This window comes from Macaca nemestrina, chromosome 16, assembly GCF_043159975.1.
Source record: "Macaca nemestrina isolate mMacNem1 chromosome 16, mMacNem.hap1, whole genome shotgun sequence".
Taxonomy (NCBI): Eukaryota; Metazoa; Chordata; class Mammalia; order Primates; family Cercopithecidae; genus Macaca; species Macaca nemestrina.
Window position 1 is genome coordinate 94,832,504 of NC_092140.1, and position 27,506 is coordinate 94,860,009.

General features: G+C 39.8%; 1 long non-coding RNA gene across 6 annotated transcripts in view; it reads left to right on the forward strand.

Annotated features, from left to right (window-relative positions):
• LOC105485992 (uncharacterized) overlaps positions 1-27,506 on the forward strand; it is a 539,662-nt gene that overhangs the window by 230,467 nt on the left and 281,689 nt on the right. For 3 of the 6 annotated variants that reach the window (XR_011615073.1, XR_011615079.1, XR_011615078.1), the window contains one exon: positions 20,126-21,890. This is a non-coding gene — a long non-coding RNA (uncharacterized lncRNA). Of the gene's footprint in view, positions 1-20,125; positions 21,891-27,506 lie in introns of those variants that run through there. The other 3 variants (XR_011615075.1, XR_011615074.1, XR_011615080.1) reach the window with 2 other exon arrangements.

The following is a 27,506-nucleotide window of genomic DNA, read 5'->3' on the forward strand; positions in this document are numbered from 1 at the left end:
GGCCAGATTATGATAATCTTCACTTTCCAGGTTTTGAAACAGAGTTTATCTTACAGGCCCTGAGGAGCCACTGACGGTTTCAAGAAAGATCCCGCTGGTTAGAGTTTGGAGTATACACTGGAGTGGTTGAATGTAGGGAGTTATTTCCAAGATTACGACAGTAATCTAGAAGGAAATTGATGAGTGTCTGGACTAGCAGAGTGCAGAAGGCTTGTTTTGGTTACCTACTGATGTGTAACAAAAAGCCCAAAACTCAGTGGCTTAACAGAAACAATTTATTCTTTCTTATGATTCTGTGAATTGACTGTTGGTTCTTCTGCACATTATGGTATCAACTGTGGTTTTGGAGTGACTGGAAGGTCCAAATGACCTCACTCACATTACTGGCAATAGGTGTAGGCCATAAGATGGGAGCTCAGCTGGGACTTTCAACCAGAGGTCTCAGTTCTCCTCCACATATGTGTGTCCATGTGGCTACTTGAGCTTCCTGCCAGCATGGTGGTTGGGTTTTAAAAAGGAATGTTCCAAGAGTAGAATCCCCAGTGTGCAAGTGCTTATAAATCTCCACATTCGTTATACTAGCTAATGTCCTATTAGCCAAAACCAGATCCATGGTCAAGCCCAGAGGGGCGTACCTAGGGTGTGAATACCAGAAAGCATGGTTCAGTGGGGTCTAACGTCTACCATGGCTGTGGAGAAAAGATAAATAGTGTGATGGTAAATTTTATGTATCACCTGGGCTCAGTGGCTCATGCCCATAATCCCAGCACTTTGGGAGGCTGAAGTGGGTAGATCACATGAGACCAGGAGTTCGAGACCAGCCTGGCCAACATGGCAAAACCCCGTCTCTACTAAAAATATGAAAATTAGCCAGGTATGGTGGTGCATGTCTGTAATCCCAGCTACTCAGGAGGCTGAAGCAGGAGAATCACTTGAATCTGGGAGGTGGAGGTTGCAATGAGCTGAGATCGCACCACTGCACTCCAGCTGGAGTGATAGTGTGAGACTCTGTCTCAAAAAAAAAAAAAAAAAAAAAAAGTTTAATGTGTCAACTTGCCTCAGCCACAGAGTGCCTAGATATTTGCTTAAACATTATTCTGGTTGTGTCTGTGAGTGTCTCTTGATGAGATTAACATTGGAAATGGCAGGCTGAGTAAAGCCGATTGTCTTTCCCAGTGTGGGTGGGCCTTATCCAATCCACTGAAGGCCTGAATAAAACAAAAGGCTGCGTAAGGGATCTCTGGTTATCTTCAAACTAGGACATCAATCTTCTCCTGCCTTTGGACTTGGACTTGGATTTGAACTGGAACTTACACCATTAGCTTTCCTGCTTCTCAGACTATCCCATGAGCCTTCCCGGGTCTCCAGCTTGCCATCTACAGATCTCAGGTCTTCTCAGCCTGCATAACTATATAAGCCAATTCCCTATAATGAATCTCTATTACATATAATAAACTATATATATATATATATATATATATATACACACACACACACACACACCCCCACAGAGATCTCCCTATCTATTCACCTATTGGTTCTGCTTCTCTGGAGAAACCTGATTCATACAGATTTAAAAATGTCACTTCTAGTGCTCACCCACTGCTCCAGTCTGTTCTTCAGAATTTTTACTGCTGACATTTGCCTGCCCCCTTCCCTCAAATGGGAGCAGGAAGTAAATGGGGAAGGGGTTATGGGTTTATATTGCCTAAAAGACTTCACACTATTACGAAAATATCGTTAAAGTGGAAACCCTCTATTCTTTTTTTCAAAGTATTTGGCTTGAATTTATTATTGAGTAATTTTATAATATATAAATGACTATTTAGCAATTAGTAACATTTTAAAAGGATGCTCTTTGTTGACAATACATAAATATCATTCCACTTTATGGCTTGAAATCCTAGGGCACAATTCACGTTTAATCTAAAATGTGAAAGTGAAGTCAGGCTGGGAAAAGGAAACAGAAAAGAATATAGCTGTAGAACAAGCTGTGCTGCTTCTCAAAGTGTTTGAATGTGGCTTCTTTACCATAATGCAAATGACTTTTATAGTCATGGTAATTGGACCCTATGATTCTTCACAAATGTGATTCCCTTGGGGTGATCAAATGCTTTGAGATGTTAATTTCTGTATGTTGCAAGAATATTTTAAAAATAACCTCCCCTTATACTCAAAGATGATGCACAAAACCAGTTCTTTCTATGGCTGGCTCCTGGTCTGTGCCCTGGTTTCCACATTTGTAAAAGGGAGATAATAAGAGTATTAAATATAGTATAAAGCAGTATAGCATATAGTATAAAAGAATAGTAATCCCCTCATAAGTTTGTTGTAAAAATTAAATTAAAGAATATGTGTAAATGATCTGTGCTTTTTTTTTTATTTTATTTTTTATTTTTTATTTTTTTTTTTTTTGAGATGGAGTCTCACCGTGTCGCCCAGGCTGGAGTGCAGTGGCGCGATCTCGGCCCACTGCAACCTCCTCCTCCTGGGTTCAAGCGATTCTCCTGCCTCAGCCTCCTGAGTAGCTAGGATTACAGGCACGTGACACGATGCCCTGCTAATTTTTTTTGTATCTTTAGTAGAGACAGGGTTTCACAGTGTTGGCCAGGCTGGTCTCGAACTCCTGACCTCATGATCCGCCTGCCTCAGCCTCCCAAAGTGCTGGGATTATAGGTGTGAACCACCGCGCCTGGCCGATCTGTGCTTCTTATATGCTGTAGGAATATTTTGCAGATAGAATGTGTTATTCCTTCCCAAAGCTAGATACCCCATAAAAATAGTTCCCCTGTGAGTGCCATGGTGAAACCAAAGCAGTGTTGTTGAGAAGAGTTAGCAATGATTAAAGCTTTGGTCCCACTCGCTTTATGACTCCTCCAGGCCTTGTGTTATTCATGTATCAAAGGAGGAAGTTGAGCCCGGTGTTCTCCTGTGCCCCTTATTCGGTCAAGGCAGACTGTCTGAAACTATCCATCATGAATCACCAGCAGCCTTGACCCATCTGTTCCTCTTCCATCATCTGTAACAGAAGTTCTCCCTACCACTTCTTTTTAATGTTCTTATTTTCTCTTTGGAAGTTCTAATCACCTTTGAAGACAGAGCCTCATGCCTGATGATATATAGCCCTGAAGGTGTAACTTAACAAAGTGCCTCCTCTTTCTTGCAGGTATCATGTTCTTTTACCTTGATTTGATTTCCCTTTATTCTAAATGTATTCCATCCTCTTTTCTTTGTTGAGTACTCATTTCTGTCTAAAAAGACTGGATTTCCTTTCACAACCTTCAGCAGAGTCAGTCTTGGTATCTTTTCCCCTTCCCCAAGAGCAAGCACATGGACTTATGGCCACCACCAATTCCTACTTAGCTATGATCTCCTCAATTCAATATCCTGTGACCCTTCTATGGAGAGTTAGTGATGGGATGAGATACCACCACACATGCTAATGCACACACACAAAGCACTCAGATGATTCAATATAGAATTTCCCTCTCAAGAAAGTTGTTCACCTCTCATTGTTCCCAAGAGCAAACCACACCTTGTTAATTGCACCTATGCCTGTTCAGGGCACTCTGAAGTAGCAAAGCCTATCTATTGTTAAATTAAATAAACATGAGGCCGTGGCCTGAAGCTATTTCTCTACTTTGAGTTTATATGCAAGAAACTGCAACCTTACATAAAATGTAAAATACATCATGTTTCTTACTTGTCCTCCAAGATATTCTGCTCTCTATGTATAAATGTAAATTAACCAAAACCTAATTGAGGAGTATATTTTTGGGTCTTAGCTAATAGCAAGCAGCTGAGCTGCAGTCAAGAAAAGGCTGCCAACTGATCAGACCATGTCCAAATAAATACCTAGCTGTAGCCAATCAAGCTAATTCTGTACTTGACGTCTATAATTTACTACCTATAATTACTCACTGCCTGTGTTGCAGAGTGGAGCTCTCTGAATCTCTCCAGTTCTGAGTGCTGCCTGATTCATGAGTAGTTTTTTGCTTAAATATTAATACATTGTTAGATTAAATTTGTCTAAAGTTTTTCTTTTAACACTGTCTAAAGGTGATGTATACTCAACGCCGATAGTTTGGCTGATACAATTTCCAGGGTCTGACTTGGTAACATGCACAAAGAGAGAAATTTGTATTGCTGAATACATAACAAGGTGCTGTGACTCCACATTGCAGAGACAAAAATTCCCTAATGTTGTCTGACTTGCAGTAGTGGTAGAGCCACCGTTTGTTTGTTCACTAGTGTAGGGCCTCTGAGCCCAAGCCTGCATGTATCCATCCAGATGGCCTGAATCACAAAAGAAGTGAAAATGGCCGGTTCTTGCCTTAACTGATGACATTACCTTGTGAAGTTCCTTCTCCTGGCTCATCCCTGCTCAAAAGCTCCCCCACTGAGCACCTTGTGACCCCCACTCCTGCCAGCCAGAGAACAGCCCCCTTTGACTGTAATTTTCCTTTACCTGTCCAAATCCTATAAAACAGCCTCACCCCTATCTCCCTTCTCTGACTCTTTTCGGACTCAGCCCGCCTGCACCCAGGTGATTAAAAAGCTTTATTGCTCACACAAAGCCTGTTTGGTGGTCTCTTCACACGGACGCATGTGAAAACTAGCGAGAGGTTTAAGTCAAGCAGATGTCACAAGAGACTGGCACAGGAGGGTTGACACCTAATTTCCCAATAAGACACCCTTAGTTTAACTTGCCTAAGATTGTTATTTTTTCCCTTTAGATTGAAAACTTTTATTTCAATACTGTCTTCGCCAATTCAGGTTGCTATAACAGTGTACCATGGGTTGTGTAGCTTACACACAACAGAAATTTATTTTCTATTGTACCAAAGGCTAGAAATCCATGATCAGAGTGCTAGCAGGTCAGGTTCTTCGAAGGGTCCTCTTCTGGGTTACAGGTTACTATCTTTTTATTGTATCCTCGCATGGGGGAAAGAAGGTGAGAAAGCTCTCTGGGGTTTCTTTTATAAGAGTACTAATCCCATTCATGAGGCCTCTACTATGATTATCTTCCCAAAGGCCCCACTTCCTAATACCATCACATTGGGGGTTAAGATTTCAACATATGGCCGGGCACAGTGGCTCACACCTGTAATCCCAGCACTTTGGAAGGCCGAGGCAGATCGATCACTTGAGGTCAGGCATTCGAGACCAGCCTGGCCAATATGGTGAAACCCTGTCTCTACGAAAAATACAAAAATTAGCCGAGCGTGGTGGCATGCGCCTGTAGTCCCAGCTATTCAGGAGGCTAAGGCAGAAAGAATCTCTTTAACCTGAGAGGCAGAGGTTGCAGTGAGCCAGGATTGTGCCACTGTATTCCAGCCTGGACAACAGAGGGAAACTCTGTCTCAACAACAACAACAAAAAAAGATTTCAACATATGCGTTTTAGGGGGAGACAAACATTCAATCCATTGCAAATACTTAAATGTATCTTTTTTTAATCATATGATCTAGAATTAAAATAAAAGGATTCACAGCAAATAGCAAAGTATACATTTTTGCATGTATAGAAGAAGAGAAAATCATAAGAAATGTAAAATACATCATGTTTCTAACTTGTCTTCCAAGATATTCTGCTCTCTACCTTTGGTAATATAAAAAGCACAATCAGAACACCCATCTCCTAATTACAAGGCAGCTACCAGGCCAACCAACAATCACGTAGCACACATGTGGTTATTTTCATTGAAGACTCGTGATGAAACCTTAGTTTTTGAATATGCATATTACACGAAGAATAGTCAAAAGCCTATTTTTGCCTCAGCTTCTTTGTAAATCTCTTTGCTCACATATAAATTATTTTCCCAGTTGCATCCTGAATGTTACTCTTGAATGAGCCCCAAAGCTCTTCTGAGCCCTTGCCCCTGAGGTACTATTACCTTATGTTTTTCCTCATCATCTGCTTTTTTTTTTTCTGCAAAGCTTTTTGAAGCTCAGCTTCATGGAACAAGAGAATAACAAAGATGAAAATTATTGCCATCGATCACTTTTAGATAAAGCCGAATGTCTTCCAGCCACTCTGAATTGATTTTCTTTTCCCCCATGAGAAAGCAACAGAAAGGAGTTAGAAACCACGCAGGAGACTGAATCAATATAAAAGTGAGAGGCATTTTGTGGAGATAATCACGTGTAGAGAAGCAGGGAGTTCACAGGACTCGTTAATAGGGCTAAGTTGCTGACTCAGCTTTATTAACAACTCACTAGGCAAGCCATAAAACCCTCAGACTTTACACTTAAATGTGTGTCCCTGCTCCCTTGTGGAGAGAATTCAGCTGTCATTTGTTGCATCCTTTCTGTGGATCAGACAGAGTTAGGGCCTCTCACAATGACATGCAGAAGTGACGGCTTTATGTATAGCACCACCCTGCTGAGAGCAGTGAGCTCCAGGGTCAGATGAGAGGGTCACAAGGATGATGATACTAATAAAAGAATGCTACTTGAATACCGTAACTTATTTCCACTGAGAGCTAAATACGTCATGCTTGCACTTATTTTTTTTTGACCCCTCAAAGGCAACTGGTTACCATGTCTGTCTTAATGTGTCTTTACATTTTTTGTTCAATTGCGTAAAATATATATAACTAAAATGTGGCATTGTAGTCATTTTTAAGCATACAATTTAGTCATATTAGCTACACTCAAAATGTTGTGCAATCGTCACCACTATTGCTGAAATTCTTTATCACCTTACATAGAAACTCTATATCCATTAAGCAGTAACTCCCCTTCTACCACACACACATACACTGAGAGTCCCTGGTAACCTATAATCACTTTCTGCTTCTACAAATGTGTCTACTATAGAAATTCCATGAGTGGAATTACACAATATTTGTTATTTTGTGCCTGGCTTATTTCACTTAACAGTGTTTTCAAGGTCTATTCATGTTGTAGCATGTATCATTTATTTTACAGAAATATAGGCTGGGTAATATTTCATTGTATGTACAGTGGATCCTCATTATTCAGATTCCATAATTGCAAATGTGCCTACTTGCTAAACTTTATTTGTAATCCCCAAATCCGTACTCATGGGGTTTGTGTGGTCATTCACGAATGTGTAGAGTGGCAAAATCTTTCAGTTGCCGGGTGCTCGTGTTCTCAGCTGAGGTGGAACAAATCAGTGCTCTGCTTTCTTATTTCAGCTCTTATACTATAAAAAAGTGTCATATATGTGGTCTGTTTGGTAATTTGTTTTCTATACTTTTTATTGTGGATTTCAGTGTTTAAAATGCCCCTAACCCTATGCCTTGTGCTGAAGTGCTGTCTAGGATCCCTAGAGTACAAGAAGGCTGTGATGGAGGCAACATGTGTGTCAGACGAGCTTCATTCAAGCATGGGTGCTACTGTCTGTGTGTTCAGTGTGGATGAATCAACAATATATATTGAAGTCTCTTTAAGCAGAAACACACATAAAACAAGGTCATGCACTGATTTGTTGACCAAAATATTCTGTAGATGCTCACAGGACCTTTTTTTCCGCCTAGTAGCAGTGATTTGGTATTTACGAATTCATTTTTTGCCGTGATTACAGAACATAACTACTATGGACAATGAGAATTGACTATATATAGTCATCCCTTGGTATCCATGGGGGATTGGTTCCTGGAATTCCTGTAATACCAAAATCCAAAGATGCTCAAGTCTCTCAAGTCCTTGTTATAAAAAGGCATAGTATTTGTGTATAATATATGTATATCCTCCTGTATACTTTAAAACATCTCTAAGTTACTTATAATATCTAATACATTATAAATACAATATAAATTTACTATAAATGCTATGTATACTACTATGCTATATTATAAATATACAATATAAATGTTATGTGTGCTACTGTGCTATATTTGTTATACATATGATAAATGCTATAAATACCATAAATACATAGCATTTATAGTGACATATTATATTTAAATAATAAATATTTATTTTAATGTAATCATCAATACACATAATACACATATTTATATTTATAATATATAAATATAGTAATATTTATATTTATATATATGATATATAAATATATATTTTATATATAATACAATTTTAAATATATTTATACAATTATAAATATATAAATTTTACTATTTATATTTAGATAATTATAAATATAATATAAATGCTATATAAACAGTTTTTATACTGTATTGTTTAGGAAATAATGGAAAGGAAAAAAGTCTGTACATGTTCAATACAGATGCAATCTTGTTTTCAAGTATGGTCTATCTGAATTTGGTTGAGTCTACGTATGCAGAACCCATGGCTAAGGAAGGCCATCTGTACTACATCTTGTTATCCATTCATCTGTTGAGGAAAACTCGGGTTGTTTTCATCTGTTGGCTGTTATTAATAATGCTGCTATGAACATTGGTGTACAAATGTCTGTCTGAGTTCCTGTTTTGAGTTCTTTGTGTTACATGCTTAGGAGTAGAATTGCTGAGTCATATGATCATTTTATATTTGATTTTCTTAGGAACCATCAAACTGTTTTTCCACAGTGGCTGTGCCATTTTACATTCCTACCAGCAACGTACGGGGATTCCAATTTCTCCACAACCTTGTTAATACTTTTTATTTTTGTTTTTTAAAATCATAGCTATCCTAGTGAAGTCCTATTGCATTGTAGTTTAGATTTCCATTTCCCTAATTATTAAACATTTGAGCTTCTTGTGTTGGTTGACTATTTGTATATCTTCTTTGGATAAATGTCCATTCAAGATCTTTGCCCATGTTTTTGTTGGGCTGTTTGTCTTTTTGTTGTTGAGTTGTAAGTTGTTTATATATTCTAGATATTAGAACCTTATCAGATATATAATTTACAAATATTTTCTTTCATTCTGTAGGCTATCTTTGCACTCTCTCAATAATGTGCTTTAATGTAGAGAAGCTTTACCTTTAATCCAGCCCCTGTCCCAATGTTGTCTTAGGTCATACCCTCACAATTTCTAGTCAGGATGGTTTCAACATGCTCTGGACTCCAGCTGGTGTTCTTTCCTCTGTTCTTGCTCTGTCCTAGGGCAATTCATTCTCTATTCAATTGTTAAAATCATGCTTTAAAAAGACAAACACTATTAAACCTTTTGATGTTTACCCATAGCATAACAAGAAAATCCGAAACACTGTCTACAAGCCAGAGAGGCCTGGAACAGATTCTTCCCTCAGAATGAACCAACCCAACCCTGTCAGCAATTTGATTTAGGACCTCCTGACTCCAGAAGTGGGAGACAATAAAGTTCTGTTGTCTAAGCCACTCAATTTGTGGTACTTCATTACAGCAGGCCTAAAAATCACATAGAACTCTTAAATTTGAATTTATTCATAATTTTAAAATCTGGATATGGAAAAAGTGGGCTGTTATCTTGTTATATGTGATTATTATGCTGGATCTGCTTTGGAGGATCCAAAATCAAAACTCATCTTAGACTTTCTTTTTACGTTTCCTACTTTGCATTTTGAAACCATTTGAATGTAACCAGTAACAACATCTCTTTCTATGAAATCCCCGGTATTCATCTATTAGGGAGGTTTTGGGGAATCCACAGTTACTTTGGTTAATATTTAAAATGGATTTTGATGGTGAAAAAACACAACTCTAGGCCAAAGCAAATTTGATAGGAACAGCAGCTTCCCTCAAAGGCAGGAAGGCTGCTCTCAGCCTCAACAGGAACTTGTCTCTTTGTTGGGTAGATCTTTTGACTCAGCTGAACTCTTGGAGCTACAATCTTTTTTATCATATGGCTTTGCTGTTTTTCTTCCTGGAGTCCAAATAGCATAATTAATACCTGTCTGTTATGATTCTGTAAGAAAGCACTCCTTGTTCTTTAGAACAAGACAGAGGTATGTCATGAAAAGTATGTGAATTAATATCATGCTTCTACTTGAACATTCGATCCAAGTAACATATTGGTCCCAATTTCCCTTGGTCATAGCATTCTCTAAGGGGTGGGGCCACTTACCTGTGACCAGCACGCTGGTGACTAAGCCACTGGCCACACATAACTACAAATGGTAGATGGGCCAGAAACAATTCGATAAAATTTCCTTCTAAATGGAGCAAAACCTCTCCCTCATTAGTCAGACCAATCCCCAGATCAGGTCAGGGTCAAATCTCAGAAATTATAGACCTTGAAGTAGTTGAATTATGTGAGAGAATGTGGAAGTAAGCATGTAGGGATGAGTCAGGAGGAAGTGCTGGACAGACCCAGACAGACACTGCAAGTTGTCTGTCTCCTCAAGGTTGCTCTGACCCCTGCAGATTCCATGAGCAAAGTCGAAATAGAAGAATCCTGCTGCCCAGAGCAAGTGGAAGCAGCACAATTAGTGAGAATAAACTGGGCTTTGGGTCAAGTAGACCTGGGCCTAAATCCTGGTTCAGCTGTTCCTAATTGTGTGACCTTAACAGGAGTCATTAACCAACATGATCTTCACATCCTGCGTCTGTGGCATGTGGATATAATGCATCACATCTACCTCAGAGAGTGTTCAATGCGATCATGTTTATAAATCTTTTAACATGCCTTACACAAAATAAGAGTCTAATAGGAATTAAAAATGTAAAACTGCCTCTGGCTGGCTTGGGCAGCATGGTGTGAAATACAGCTATACCTGATTGTTGCAGGGAGAGCATAGCATATAAGAGCCAAGAAGACTTCACCAGATTTACCTGACAGCAAGCCCCAGCTAACAGATCAGCCTTTGTCATAGCCTTGAACTGGGATCATAGCTGGTACCAGATTGGGTCTTGACATGGAGTCCCAGATTGGAGAATCTCTTGTCCACCTCTTCTGTCTCTGAGCTACTTTCCTCCCTGTCCTGAGACCCCCAGAATTGGGATATAATCAAAAGATGAGTTTCTGGATGACTAGAGACCTCAAGAATTTCAAAGGGGCACAAAACCAGTATGTGTTCTTATCAGATGTAGGTTTTCAGTCCAGAGATTTTCATTTATCTTTCTTTTGCTTTAATGCCCCTAAGAGCCAACGAAGACAGTAATGCAACACCCTGCCATTAGTATTACACTCAAACTTGGAACTTCCTTGGGTTCGAGTCAGTATGAAAATAAACTTGTTACCTACTCTACTACCATGGAAAATAAAAAGCTTTCAGTTTTAGCATGTTAAAATGTAAAACAAGTTGAGTCGAATAAGTAGCTTTGAAAAGGCAACTTTTTTTTTTTTTTAAGAATATGTCACTTAGGGCACAAAAATGGACATCTGGCCTCTCCAACCAGAAAGGAGAGAGAGATCTAAAAGCTTATGGTGATTTGCATAATTTCAAACACTCTCTCTTCACTGAACCTAATGAAACAGAAATTCCACACCCTTCAAACCATGGCTTAATCGGGTTCTGTGGCTTGGCAGGAACACAAAGTAGGAACCAGGATCCAAATCAATGTGGCTTATAAATGAAGAGGCAAAAACTCCGGGTACATTTATGTGATCACTGGTGCAGTTCCAAAGTCATGCCTCAAAATAGGACAAGCATATATGGCCACCTCCCTCACACAGGCACATGTTCCAGTGTCCTCTTACAGGGTTTGGGCATACAACTCAGAATTCCTGATGTAACACACACCTCATCGCCATAAGGACAACTGACCCAACTGGAGCTTGACACGTCATAGTTTTAACAAATGTCAGCTATGGACACCTTTAGAGGGATACCAGCAAAAAACTCACTCACTCCAAATAGCCTTCAGTGACCAAATGATTTACAGTAGAGAACTTTTTAATCTTTCTTTTTCTTGGGCTAAGAAATCCTGAATGTAATAATGAGAACAGTAATTTGCTGCATATTATACTCCTCTGAATCTGATGACTCGATTGGTGAATGGCAGCATGGAGAAAGGTCCTTGTCTAAGCGCAAGGTGGCTTGTCTAACATTTGATCAGTGATTTAGATGAAGAACTAGAGATCAGGCTTACCAAAACTGCAAACAAACAAGGCTTCCAGAGAGGAAGTACGATGGTAACAGAATCAGATTTTCCAAAATCTCCATGGGCTGAAGCAGTGAGCCAATCTTACAGAAGAGATTTAATAGAGCCAGCTGCTTCAGGCTGCGTACTTATACTTGAAAGAGATCAGAACTTGACTCTTTATCCAGTTTGCCAGTCTGTGTCTTTTAATTGGAGCATTTAGTCCATTTACATTTAAGGTTAATATTGTTATGTGTGAACTTGATCCTGCCATTATGATATTAACTGGTTATTTTGCTGTATTCCAGGAGACCCATCTCACACGCAGAGACATACATAGGCTCAAAATAAAGGGATGGAGGAAGATTTACCAAGCAAATGGAGAACAAAAAAAAGCGGGGGTTGCAATACTAGTCTCTGATAAAACAGACTTTAAACCATCAAAGATCAAAAGAGACAAAGAAGGCCATTACATAATGGTAAAGGGATCAATTCAACAGGAAGAGCTAACTATCCTAAATATATATGCACCCAATACAGGAGCACCCAGATTCATAAAGCAAGTCCTTAGAGACTTACAAAGAGACTTAGACTCCCATACAATAATAATGGGAGACTTCAACACTCCACTGTCAACATTAGACAGATCAACGAGACAGAAAGTTAACAAGGATATCCAAGAATTGAACTCATCTCTGCAGCAAGCAGACCTAATAGACATCTATAGAACTCTCCACCCCAAATCAACAGAATATACATTCTTCTCAGCACCACATCGTACTTACTCCAAAATTGACCACGTAATTGGAAGTAAAGCACTCCTCAGCAAATGTACAAGAACAGAAATTATAACAAACTGTCTCTCAGACCACAGTGCAATCAAATTAGAACTCAGGACTAAGAAACTCAATCAAAACCGCTCAACTACATGGAAACTGAACAACCTGCTCCTGAATGACTACTGGGTACATAACGAAATGAAGGCAGAAATAAAGATGTTCTTTGAAACCAATGAGAACAAAGATACAACATACCAGAATCTCTGGGACACATTTAAAGCAGTGTGTAGAGGGAAATTTATAGCACTAAATGCCCACAAGAGAAAGCAGGAAAGATCTAAAATTGACACTCTAACATCGCAATTAAAAGAACTAGAGAAGCAAGAGCAAACACATTCGAAAGCTAGCAGAAGGCAAGAAATAACTAAGATCAGAGCAGAACTGAAGGAGATAGAAACACAAAATCTCTCCAAAAAATCAATGAATCCAGGAGTTGGTTTTTTGAAAAGATCAACAAAATTGACAGACCACTAGCAAGACTAATCAAGAAGAAAAGAGAGAAGAATCAAATCGACGCAATTAAAAATGATAAAGGGGATATCACCACCGACCCCACAGAAATACAAACTACCATCAGAGAATACTATAAACACCTCTACGCAAATAAACTGGAAAATCTAGAAGAAATGGATAATTTCCTGGACACTTACACTCTTCCAAGACTAAACCAGGAAGAAGTTGAATCCCTGAATAGACCAATAGCAGGCTCTGAAATTGAGGCAATAATTAATAGCCTACCAACCAAAAAAAGTCCAGGACCAGATGGATTCACAGCTGAATTCTACCAGAGGTACAAGGAGGAGTTGGTACCATTCCTTCTGAAACTATTCCAATCAATAGAAAAAGAGGGAATCCTCCCTAACTCATTTTATGAGGCCAACATCATCCTGATACCAAAGCCTGGCAGAGACACAACTAAAAAAAGAGAATTTTAGACCAATATCCCTGATGAACATCGATGCAAAAATCCTCAATAAAGTACTGGCAAACCGGATTCAGCAACACATCAAAAAGCTTATCCACCATGATCAAGTGGGCTTCATCCCTGGGATGCAAGGCTGCTTCAACATTCGCAAATCAATAAACATAATCCAGCATATAAACAGAACCAAAGACAAGAACCACATGATTATCTCAATAGATGCAGAAAAGGCTTTTGACAAAATTCAACAGCCCTTCATGCTAAAAACGCTCAATAAATTCGGTATTGATGGAACGTACCTCAAAATAATAAGAGCTATCTATGACAAACCCACAGCCAATATCATACTGAATGGGCAAAAACTGGAAAAATTCCCTTTGAAAACTGGCACAAGACAGGGATGCCCTCTCTCACCACTCCTATTCAACATAGTGTTGGAAGTTCTGGCTAGGGCAATTAGGCAAGAGAAAGAAATCAAGGGTATTCAGTTAGGAAAAGAAGAAGTCCAATTGTCCCTGTTTGCAGATGACATGATTGTATATTTAGAAAACCCCATCATCTCAGCCCAAAATCTCCTTAAGCTGATAAGCAACTTCAGCAAAGTCTCAGGATACAAAATTAATGTGCAAAAATCACAAGCATTCTTATACACCAGTAACAGACAAACAGAGAGCCAAATCAGGAATGAACTTCCATTCACAATTGCTTCAAAGAGAATCAAATACCTAGGAATCCAACTTACAAGGGATGTAAAGGACCTCTTCAAGGAGAACTACAAACCACTGCTCAGTGAAATAAAAGAGGACACAAACAAATGGAAGAACATACCATGCTCATGGATAGGAAGAATCAATATCGTGAAAATGGCCATACTGCCCAAGGTAATTTATAGATTCAATGCCATCCCCATCAAGCTACCAATGAGTTTCTCCACAGAATTGGAAAAAACTGCTTTAAAGTTCATATGGAACCAAAAAAGAGCCCACATCTCCAAGACAATCCTAAGTCAAAAGAACAAAGCTGGAGGCATCACGCTACCTGACTTCAAACTATACTACAAGGCTACAGTAACCAAAACAGCATGGTACTGGTACCAAAACAGAGATGTAGACCAATGGAACAGAACAGAGTCCTCAGAAATAATACCACACATCTACAGCCATCTGATCTTTGACAAACCTGAGAGAAACAAGAAATGGGGAAAGGATTCCCTATTTAATAAATGGTGCTGGGAAAATTGGCTAGCCATAAGTAGAAAGCTGAAACTGGATCCTTTCCTTACTCCTTATACGAAAATTAATTCAAGATGGATTAGAGACTTAAATGTTAGACCTAATACCATAAAAATCCTAGAGGAAAACCTAGGTAGTACCATTTAGGACATAGGCATGGGCAAAGACTTCATGTCTAAAACACCAAAAGCAACAGCAGCAAAAGCCAAAATTGACAAATGGGATCTAATTAAACTAAAGAGCTTCTGCACAGCAAAAGAAACTACCATCAGAGTGAACAGGCAACCTACAGAATGGGAGAAAATTTTTGCAATCTACTCATCTGACAAAGAGCTAATATCCAGAACCTACAAAGAACTCCAACAAATTTACAAGAAAAAAACAACCCCATCAAAAAGTGGGCAAAGGATATGAACAGACATTTCTCAAAAGAAGACATTCATACAGCCAACAGACACATGAAAAAATGCTCATCATCACTGGCCATCAGAGAAATGCAAATCAAAACCACAATGAGATACCATCTCACACCAGTTAGAATGGCGATCATTAAAAAGTCAGGAAACAACAGGTGCTGGAGAGGATGTGGAGAAATAGGAACACTTTTACACTGTTGGTGGGATTGTAAACTAGTTCAACCATTATGGAAAACAGTATGGCGATTCCTCAAGGATCTAGAACTAGATGTACCATATGACCCAGCCATCCCATTACTGGGTATATACCCAAAGGATTATAAATTATGCTGCTATAAAGACACATGCACACGTATGTTTATTGCGGCACTATTCACAATAGCAAAGACTTGGAATCAACCCAGATGTCCATCAGTGACAGATTGGATTAAGAAAATGTGGCACCTATACACCATGGAATACTATGCAGCCATCAAAAAGGATGAGTTTGTGTCCTTTGTAGGGACATGGATGCAGCTGGAAACCATCATTCTCAGCAAACTATCACAAGAACAGAAAACCAAACACCGCACGTTCTCACTCATAGGTGGGAACTGAACAATGAGATCACTTGGACTCGGGAAGGGGAACATCACACACCGGGGCCTATCATGGGGAGGGGGGAGTGGGGAGGGGGGAGGGATTGCATTGGGAGTTATACCTGATGTAAATGACGAGTTGATGGGTGCAGCACACCAACAAGGCACAAGTATACATATGTAACAAACCTGCACGTTATGCACATGTACCCTACAACTTAAAGTATAATAATAATAAATAAATTTAAAAAAAAAAAGAAAGAGATCAGAACTACACAACTCAATATTGGAGAAGATGTGATTTTATCAGCATGGCAGATGGAAAAGACATGTAGTCTAATCAAAACAAAGTTCCACAGGAATGAAAAGCATGAGGTACCTCCTGGAAAAGATAACGAAGTCATAGAAGCATGTCCTTCTGAGTGAAGGAGATAGTTGCCTGCTCAGACCCACACCTGCGCTCCGTGTCCTGGTTTGGACCTCACCCTTGAAAACTGAACTGGAGGAAGTGGGGCATGCTCAGAGGAAAGAAATGCAAAGCTTTGTCACATAAAGAGAGCTTGACAGACTAGAGGATGCATGACCTATAAGAAAGATAATACAGGCCAGGCGCGATGGCTCACGCCTGTAATCCCAGCACTTTGGGAGGCGGAGGTGGGTGGATTACCTGAGGTCAGGAGTTCAAGACCAGCCTGACCAACATGGTGAAACCCTGTCTCTACTAAAAATACAAAAAATTAGCTGGGCGTGGTGTAGGAGCCTGTAATCCCAGCTACTCAGGAGGCTGAGGCAGGAGAATCGCTTGAACCTGGGAGATGGAGGTTGCAGTGAGCCGAGTTCGTGCCACCGCACTCCAGCCTGGGGGATAGAGCAAGACTCTGCCTCCAAAATAAAATAAAATAAAATAAAATAAATAACACAATTGAGCCCAAAACAGTTGCCTTCAAATGGCACGAGGGAAAATAATGAAAACAGTTCTGTTTGGCATGATATCTCACAGTAAGATGAAGACAAGTGATGAAAGCCACAGGGGCATAGATGTTAATAGAACATAATTTAAAACATTGCAATCACCAGATGTATGCTTCCATCTCCTGCTATTCTCCACAGCCTCAGCCTGGACATCCTGGCAATAATTCACTTCAGAAATCTTTAAACTTGGTATCGTACTCTGTGTGTTAGGTTTATGTTAAGCTGATAGTAATAATAAACCCCCAAATAACGGTAATTTAGACCACATAGGGCTTTATGTCACCTTTACCTAAAAATCAAAACAAAACAAAAGCATTCCAGAGGTGGGAGACCAGCTAGGGTAGTGACTTCTGTGTTACTGTTGCCCATCTTCAGCGAGCTACCTCAGAGACCAAGGAGGCCTCTGGTGCTCCAGCGATGACATCTGCATTCCAGATGGAAGGAAAGAGAAAAAGGGGGGAAGTGGGAAAAGGTTCGCCACCTCTTTTTTTAGGAGACTTTCTAGAAGTTCCACACAACCCTTCCTTCCACTTGGACCTCAGTTACTGGAACTTAGACTAACTTGAAGGAAGTCTGGGCATCATAGATTGCATGTCTGACAGTGTGCCAGGATGCAAAGGGGTTCCTTACTAAAGTGGATGGGGGTGAGTGCTGCGAGGAACTAAATGCTGCCATGCTCTCTTTATGACCAAAGCCCCTGTCCTTCCACGTCTTATTTTATTATTTCCTCCACAACTGCTCTGACTCCTGCACAGAGATCGCAAGGCCGGATCCTTCTGTATTCTTGTAGCCTATCAGCCCCCATGTTCTCTCTTCCTTCTCTCACCAGCTTGGTGCACCATCTGTCCTGCTTACTTTCTCATGAGCATTCTCAATTCCCTTCACCACTAACCTTTGCTGCACGCGCTGGCTACATCCAACACCAGGTGCAGTGGCTCATGCCTATAAACCTAACACTTTGGGAGGCTGAGGCGGGAGGATCATTTGAGGCCAGGAATTTGAGACCAGCCTGAGCAACATAGGGAGACCCTGTCTCTATTTTTTTTTAATTAAAAATTAGCCAGGTGCAGCAGTACACATCTGTGGTACCAGCATTTTGGGAGGCTGGGAAGAGAGAATCACTTGAGCCCAGGAGGTCAAGCCTGCAGTGAGCTATGATCATGCCACTGCACTCCAGCCTGGGAAACAGGCTGTCTAAAAAAAAAAGCAAATTAAAAGATCTAACCTTGGTCTAACATCTGCCTTTCCTGCATTCATATGAACGGCCCTGTGTTCCTGGACATTATTATAAAAACCATGGAGATTGGTCCATGACAATCCTTGGATTCCCATATCAGGCATGTCCTTGGTCTGCCCATTCTTCCTTTCCATTACATCATGTCTGTTTCTTTGGCCCAAGCCCCTCCATGGCTGATGTAAGCCTTCATCATTTCCCTCGAGTACTGGCCTCCTCACTCTCAGAAAATGACCCCATTTCCTTGTGTTTCCAAAGAAAAAAGAAAAATTGGGCCATCAGTAATTGTCATAGATGATATTTGTTGAGAATTTTTATTTTTACTTATCTTTAATTTTAAAAAATTAAAAAATTTTCTTGGAGATAGGAACTCCTTTGCTGCCCAGGCTGGAGTGCAGTGGTGTGATCTCAGCTTACTGCAGCCCTGACTTCCTGAGCCCAAGCAGTCCTCCCACCTCAGCTTACTGAGTAACTGGATCTACAGGTGCACACCACCACATCTGGCTCATTTTGCTTATTTTTTGTAGAGACAAGTTCTCACTGTGTTGCCCAGGATGATCTTGAAGTCCTGGATTCAAGCAATCCTCCAGCCTCGGCCTCTCAAAGTGTTAGGATTACAGGTGTGAGCCACCTCATCTGGCTGCAAATCAATATTAATAGAAAAATGACAAAACAGCCAATTATACTTATTTTGACAGTTTCTTTTTAGAAGTGGAAATATGGCCATTTTTACCAATAAAATGATTCCTAGGCCATTCTGAAAAAAAAATGCATTTATTGAGTTTATTTTACATATTTCTGCAAAAAGGGTCCTGCCTTCTGGGTCTCCACCAGCAGGATAACAGAATCCTCAAAATAAGTCATTTGCATCCATCATCCCCTGGCTGGGGCACTCTGACTTTAAGAGCCACACAGACCAGAATTGTGGAGGCGGCATTCTCCTTCCAGAGTCAATAAGCTCAGCACTCAGAGGTCCCTGGAAAGTATTAAGGCATTAATTTCAAGCTTCTTACTAAGCATGAAATATTCTGCCTCAAAAAAACAAATATCCAGCAGTAAAAATATTTCTAGCATTAACTTCAAATTTAACTCTTAAATCTGAACTTCTTCATGAACAAAGCAATCCATTTCTAGAATGGGAAAAAGAGGAATCAAAACCAAGTACTGATTCAAAGCAATTGAATGTTTTTCAATAGGTTTAATAATATCCTGATATCATCAAAAGGGTCACTAAAGCATAAATATATATTTTCCTTCTTAGGGCTCAAACACACATTTAAATAAATAAGTGCATATTGCAATTCAGGATACTAGAGTTCATTGTTTCATTGGGCACAAAAAGGAATAGATTAATACAGCTTTGCAAATCTCCTATCATGCATATTTTTCATTTCAGCATATTGTTAGTTGCTTGTGGATATTTACAGCTACTTGGCTGTGGAATTTGGCCCAAGTTGTATAGGTAGTGGAAATAATCAGATTGACCAATGTATTGTCTAATTCACAGCTAAATGCATGGAATTCATAAAGTCTATTTGGACTGTTTGCTTAGAGGCATAAGCCAGTAAGCCGAAATTATACAAACTCAAATATAAAATTCCTCTAAATGTAAATATCAACACAAATGCAAAATGAGGAGTACAAATAGCATTGAATGTGGGGGGAAAAAAACTTTTTTTCCATTTCTTATTGAAAATTACCTGAAAATCTGACAAAGGGAAAAACAAACAAAAAAGCGATTCCATATGAGCTCAGGGTTTATATCAGAGAGATTATCTGTATTCCACACTGATTAGCACAGATCAACAGAGGCTCTATGAAGCTAGAGTAAATCCAGGGAAACTCTAAGAGGCAGGTTTCAAAACCTTTCTCTAGGATTAACAATGCATTTGAATTGCATCACACTTAGTGTTCTACTTTATTGTTCTGGGCAATGTAAATATATTTGTAAGAACACAACTGAGCAGTTATATCCTCATTTTTTCTGTTTTCTTTCAGCAGCATGCTTGTTTCTCTGCCTGTGTTTCTGGAGCAGAATGAGCAAGAGAAAGAGTAGAAGGCTATAAACCACAAAGGTGGTAGGCACTGCAGCACACAGGATCTCGTGTGTAGAGTAAGGACTTTGGATTGATTGTGGTGTGATGGCATATTAATTGGGTATCCAAGAATGGAAACTTCTCTGGCTGATTGAAGGAGAAAGCGATTCAGTTTAGTGAATCTGCTGCTTGCGAAATCTTTGGAAGGACTGGAGAAGTAGGCTATCAGACGCACCTCTGGGAATGACTTCCAGAAAAACTGTTTCACAGGAGTGCGCCATGGAAGCTACGATTCTACCATGCTCTTGAGTGTGGGGAGTCAAGATGCCACACAGCATCTGTTCTCTGGAGTGTACAGCTGAAACTGACTCAGGGATGAGGAAGCTGCTGCTTCTGCAAATGCTTGTCTCCATCCTAAGCTGGTTCCTGGACACTAAGATGCTTCTGCAGAAACCAAAACCAAAGCCAAAAACATTCCACAGTGCTCCACACCGAGGCTTGCCAGCAACAGCATTTGAGGCAGCAACGAGATAGCTGGTGCCACTTCTGCCATCATGTTAATAGGCAGAATCTAACGTATGTCCAGAACATAACTGCAAGAGAGGTTGAAGTTCTATGAACTGGAGAGGGTTAGAATCATCCTGAGTGTTGATCCACAATATCAAGTACAATGGGAAGATTTTGAAGTGAGAACAGAACAGTGATAGGATATGATGCACCTTTTACGAAATTGGCTATGGTTACGGTGGCGAAAGGAGAGCGAGAGGATGCTGGAAGCCGGATGCAAGAAGATGAGCTAGAATCCGAGGGATAGAAATGAAGGTGAGAAGAGTGGGAAGATCTGGGGTGTTTTGAAGGTAAAATCCAAAGCATCTGCTGATGGAATGGAAGTGGGTAAGTAAAAGAGAGACAAGAATGAATCCAAAATTTTTGGCCTAAGTCATTGGAAACCATTTATTGAGATAGGGAAGTTTGTAAGAGAATCAGATTTAGTTGAGGAAATGGAAGTTACAAATGGAGATGTCACATAGATTGGGGAGAGAGTAGACTAATGTCATAGCCACACAGATGGCATTTAAAGTCATGAGACCAGGTGCCATTAGACGATGCAGAGTATGTTAGAAAGAAAAACGTCTGAGGGCCAAGTCCTGGGGTCCTCCCAGTGTTTAGATGGCAGGAAGTAGAAGAGGATGCACCAAAGGGGAGTGAGAAGGCTTGACCAGTCAAATAGGAGAACTGACACAAAGGTGTGCTCTAGAAGTTCAGAAGAAAATGTGAGCCAAGGAGGAGGTCACTTGTATCAAATACAGCCGGTGGGTTGCATCATATGAGGTCTGAGAATTGATCAGTGGATTTTGACTACTTAGGGGTCATGGATTTTGGTGGGATAGTGAGGGCAAAATCTTAATCGAAGTCCTTGCAGGAGGGCTGGGTGCAGTGGCTCACACCAGTAATCCCAGCACTTTGGGAGGATGAGGCAGGAGGATAGCTTGAGGTCAGTAGTTTGAGACCAGCCTAGGCAACACAGTGAGACCCCATCTCGAGAAAAAGTGAAAAATACAGCTGGGCATGGTGGCACACAGCTATTGTTCAAGCTATTTGGAAGATGGAAGGATCACTTGAGCCTGGGAGTTCCAGGCTGCAGTGAGCCGTAATTGTGCCACTGCATGCCTGCCTGGGCAACAGAGTGAGGCACTGTCTCTAAAAAAAAAAAAGAAGAAAAGAAATCAGTTCAGGAAACAAACCCAAGTATGGACAACTGATTCAAGAAAATTTACGTAAATGGGAGAAACTACTCCAGTTTAATTCAGGAGGTGGATATTTGGGTTAAGGAATTTTTCTTTCAAGTTGGGAAATAATAAAGCAGGTGTGTTTACTCACAGGAATGATCCAGTAGTGAGGGAACATGAAGATTATACTAGATTTTGGAAACTACTTTTTCTGCTTAACACTTTGAACACTTTTTCACATAATTTTAATTTTTGTGGATGGCTTAGTGGCTACATTATATTCCCTGGTATGAATATAATGATTTTAGAAGCCTTCTCCTAATGTTACACATTTGGGCTGTTAAACCTTGTTTGTCTTTGTTTGTTTTCTATTCCTTTTTTTTTTTTTTTTTTTTTTTTTTTTGAGTTGGAGTCTCGCCCTGTTGTCCAGACTGGAGTGCAGTGGTGTGATCTCGGCTTACTGTGAGTTCCACCTCCCAGGTTCAAGCGATTCTCTTGCCTCAGCTTCCCGAGTAGCTGGGATTGCAGGTGCACACCACCATGCCCAGCTAATTTTTGTATTTTCAGTAGAGACAGGGTTTCACCATGTTGGCCAGGCTGGTCTAGAACTCCTGACCTCAGGTGATCCTCCTGCCTCGGCCTCCCGTAGTGCTGGGATTACAGGTGTGAGCCACTGCACCCAGCTATTTTCCATTTCTAATTTTCAGCCAAGGCGTTTAAATATTTTGAAGTCTCTTACACTGACACATTTGCTTTCCCAAAATCATGTTCCAAGTTTTCAATTAGAGAGTTGAACATTTGTTTATTTCAAAGAAAATCTCAGCTTCTTTAGCCCCCACTTCCAGCTCAGTGTCAGGCTGATGGGTCGCCAGGATACTGGAGCTTCAGAAAAACCCCCAAAGCAGCCCCACCTCATTTCAACAGGATTGTTCTGAAGCAGTTGCCAAAATTTTACGGCCAAGAGGTATACTTTTTTCTTCATATGTACAGTATTTTATGAAGTTCCCCGATGGAAGAGCTGAGTTGTGCTGAAAGGAGAGCATATGCCTTTAAGTAAGGGCTTTTTTTTAAGATCTTTCAGTTGCTGTCTGTGAAAATGATTGATGTTTTTTTAACTTCTTCCTATATAGAACTTTTCTGGCAGTCATTGTTTCTGCTTCAAAGTGGGGAAGATAAGCAGGAGACTTTTTGTAGTTATTTCAAAGGGGAGGGGTGTGAATAGTGGTAAGTCTATAATCATCAGGAGGGGAATTTATAGCTATTATGAAATAAATTATATAAACTATATTATGAATATATAAATTATAAATATGATATGAATCAGCTAGAATATTTTAATATTCTGCAACTGAAAAAACGTATTTCTTAATTTGCAGGTTAGAATTAAAGAGAGGGAAAGATGTACTTCACAGCTGCTCCTCCAAAACATACAATCACACAGCATTTCACACTTTTTTGCAGCCATAGCTCCTTTTTGAATTGTATATTGTCAGCATCTCAAAAGAACCACATTGGTGTTATACAGATTTTGATATACTGAAACAAGACATAAGTTGTGGTTTTCTCTAATTTTCTGTACATTATTTACACAGTGTAGGTGGCCTTAAAGATTAAAGGGTTTTTTGTTTTTGTTTTTGATAATGAGAGTTAATCATAGCATTTTACAATCATCTGAGTTCTGTATAAAAGCCTTAATGAAAAATCACTGGACAACAACGTAAAGCCCTTTAAAAACAAAGTTCCTTTCAGTGTAGGAAGGTCCTGATTTTTCATCTGTATATACAGGAAGGAAAACAGCTCTGAAAATTGAAAATATTTTCATAACTCACTTGGCCACAAAACTTGCTCTGACCTGAACTCATCTGGCCATGAAACTTGACCTTAACTGACTTGGGGCTATGATTAGTCTTTATTCGTCCCACTCTATGTAAATAATCATACATTTCTACACAGAGATATTAATGTATTTAATTACTGAAGCTGCCTTAGAGTGCTGCTGAAATATTCTGAATACTGAAGCACCTCTGACTCCAAGGGTTTCAGAAGAGGGATTGTGAAGTTATAAACTTTTCATTTTGAATTCTGATATATTGCTGTTTCACATTTCCTTCTGAAAATAATTGGTGAAATGTTCAGAACCCCTTGATATGAGAATTCTGAAATAGAGTTCAAACTTTAAATTAGAATTAACTAGCACCATCTTCCTGTTTTTTCAGTTCCTGTTGAAATTCACTATGTTGAATTAAAATAGAAAAAGAGTTTTAATGATTAAGAAATAGGGTCTGGTTGAAGTATTGCATATTTCCATTCATTCCTTTTCATTCTCAGTTCTTTCACAGCACTTAAAAATTTTATATTTTTATATATATTTTATGATTTATATTGGGTGATATAATTGACACTTTTATCAATGTACTGATAAAAGGAAGTATATTTCTGTGGCCAAATTGTTCCTGGTTGAGATTGTGGACACAGGTAAAGTTTGAGCAGACCCAGACAGTAATTTCTCCCTTAGCAGATTTTTGGAAAACTTAATTTAAACATACAACAAAGGTGGAAAAATGACACAAGAGCTTCACTTTGTTTTTTGTTATTTCATGGTTGCTTATTAATTTGCCTCAAAAGACAATGTTTGAAAAAAATTTTGATTTCTTTGTCTCAAAATAGATAAACAGATGTCTTGGTAAATATATAAGTAGTTTCTTTGTTAATAAATAACATAAAATGGAGAGATGACTGGAGAACTTCCCAAAAACCATATGAACCAAAAGCTTAAAACATGCCCAGATAACCACTGGTAAAACATCTTTCTTCTGTGACTTGAACATTTGCCTTCAATCAGATCTTCTGATTTTGACTCACATAGGCTGGGAATAGGGTAGTTTCAATCCTGTTCCATTTCGTTGTTCTGTGTTTATAGGAAGTCTGGATTATGCATTTTTCTGCTTGGGTTAAAGAGATAAACACCCCAATTTTGAAAAAAAAAAAAAAAAACCAAACAACTATATAGCTCCTGATACAGAAAGGACTACCAAGGACCCAGATGCCTCCCGAATATCTTTTAGAGCCATCCACTGAGCAACCAACTCAAGCAAGTCAAGGTACTAGCCGTGGGCCAAGGGAAGATGAAAGAGTTGCTGAAGAAAAGAACTGATAAAAACTGTAAACAGTCAGTCACCAAAATGAGAACCATGGCATGTACCCATATTTTCTTGTCATATCATGTAATGATAATACTTTCATACTAATTTATTTTTATCTCTTCCATTCCCTTAATGTATACAGGATGTGTTGTGATGGTGACCTTTACAGATTTAGTTCAGAGGCGTCAGAAGACTAATATGGGATTGGGAGAAAACTTAGTTAAAAAAAAAACAAAAAACAAAAACTTGGCCCCAAATTCCTGAATTCAGAGCTGTAGGCAAAGGAAGAGAGAATCTTGAGTGGTTTCCTTTTTGGGGATAGAGTGGGTTTTAATTTATTCAGTTCCATTGAGGGTTTTTTTACTTGAAAGTTTAAGTACATAAGATTATGTGTAGATATTAGAAAGACAAGTGGACATTTGTCATTCTTGGTGCCTATCACTGTCGTCCTGTCTGCCTAATGCTGAAGTCCAAACTCAAAATCCCAGTCCCTTGCCAGGAGGAGGTAAACAATGGAGCCAGGTGCTGACAATCAGGAGCCTTGTGCTGTATTCCTTTCAGAAATGAGTCTCTGGAAACGAGCTCTGCTAGGGATCCCATTTTGCTGAAACAGATGGCAGTGGAGCTGCTGGCTTTGGGCATGGTGGAGCTTGAGGGTGGCCTGTGGAGTACATCATATAGGACTACATCCATCCAATGCCTGTCAGCTTCTAAGTGTCCAAAAAAATGGTTGCTATTGATACCAGTAGTAGTAGCAGCAGCATATGATAAAGTTCCCTAATTCTGATGCATTTAAATTTAGACTAGATGACCACCCAAGATAGTATAGAGTACTTGTGTTACAGACCATGGGCTCTTAGATTCCCCAAGTAATGGAAATCAACACAAGCCAAGCAGGTTTCCTAGATGAGGCTCTATTTCAGGGCTTGTGCAAGGGAAACAGCTGAGGTGCAAGGATTTTCTAGCTGGCTCTCTGAAAACGGCCCCAGTAGGGAATTTTTATTAGGTGAAGAGTAGGAATTGACATCGGGGTGGGGTTTGCAGGCTGGGTAAAGCATGGAAGGTGCAGGGTATGCAGGTCAGCACGTCTGGTTGCCATGGTTATCTTGAGTAAATGGCAACCTGGTGGTCTGGCGGGTGGCAACAAGGCTGTAAATCAATTGTCCAACATTCCTTCCCAAGGTGGAACACTCCACAACCTTGGTTCAATACTGTGGCTCTCCGAAGGACAGTTCCTGGAATTCTTTAAGTAAAAGGCATGGTTAAACATGATGAGAGCAAAGAAAAATGGCTATTTTCTTTGTATGTTAGTGGGTACAGCATCAGCAAGGTAGTAGTCTGGGTTTTGTGGAGAGAGGAAAAAAAAAAAAAGTATCTGAAGGAGGAGCTGTGTCCCACTCCTGTCTCACTTGAACTAGGTCTTTGGTGCACATGGCTTACTTTTTTGTTTTTCTTGCTCTCATTCCATAGGGTAGCTGTCCCTGCCCTATCTTCTGTGATTCTAGAGGGCCATCTATAAGGGCTCTGTCTTAGTTTGTTTGTGCTGCTATAACACAGTACCACAGACTGGGTAATTTATAAAGAACAGAAATTTATTACAAGTAATGGCAAAAACCACAATTATTTTTGCACCAACCTAAAATTTCTCACAGTATTGGATGCTGGGAAGCCCGAAATCAAGGCACTGACAGATTCCATTGTCTGGGGTAAGGCTGCATCCTCAGAAGGGGAGGGGATCTGTCTTCACATAGCAGCAGAACAGAAAAGAGCAAGCAGGAGATGAACAGTGCATGCAGCCTTGTTTGTAAGGCCTTAATTCCTCTGATAAGGGCAGAACCCTCTTGACCAAATCATGTCTTAAAGCCACACCTCTTAATACCAACACATGGGCAACGTCAGAATTTTGGAAGGGACACATTCAAACAATAGCATTCTGCCCCTGTCCCCCAAACTTATATCCTTCTTATATACAAAATACATTCTTTCTATCCCGGTAGCCCCCAAAAGTCTTAACTCATTCCAACATCAACTTTAAAGTCTAAGTCCAAAGTCGAATCTAAATCAGATATGGATGAGATTCCAGGCACAATTCATCCTGAGGTGAATTTCACTCCAGCTATGAGCCTGGGAACTGAAACAAGTGATTTGTTTCCAAATTACAATGGTGAGGCATAGGATGGACATTTCCATTCCAAAATGGAGCAACGGGAAAGAAGAAATGAGTCGCAGACTCCAAGTAAGTTCAAAACCCAACAGGGCGAACAACATTAAATCTTCAGTTTTAAGAACAACGCTTTTGCTGCCTTGTAGACACACTGGGGCAGAGGTTGGGCCCCTAAGGCCCTAGACAGCCCTCACAGCCCCCTCACAGCTTTGCTGGGCACAGCCCACGCAGCCGCTCTCACTGGTTGGAGTCAGGTGCCTGCAGCAATCCCAAGCTGACATTGCATGCTGGTAGATCTACATACAC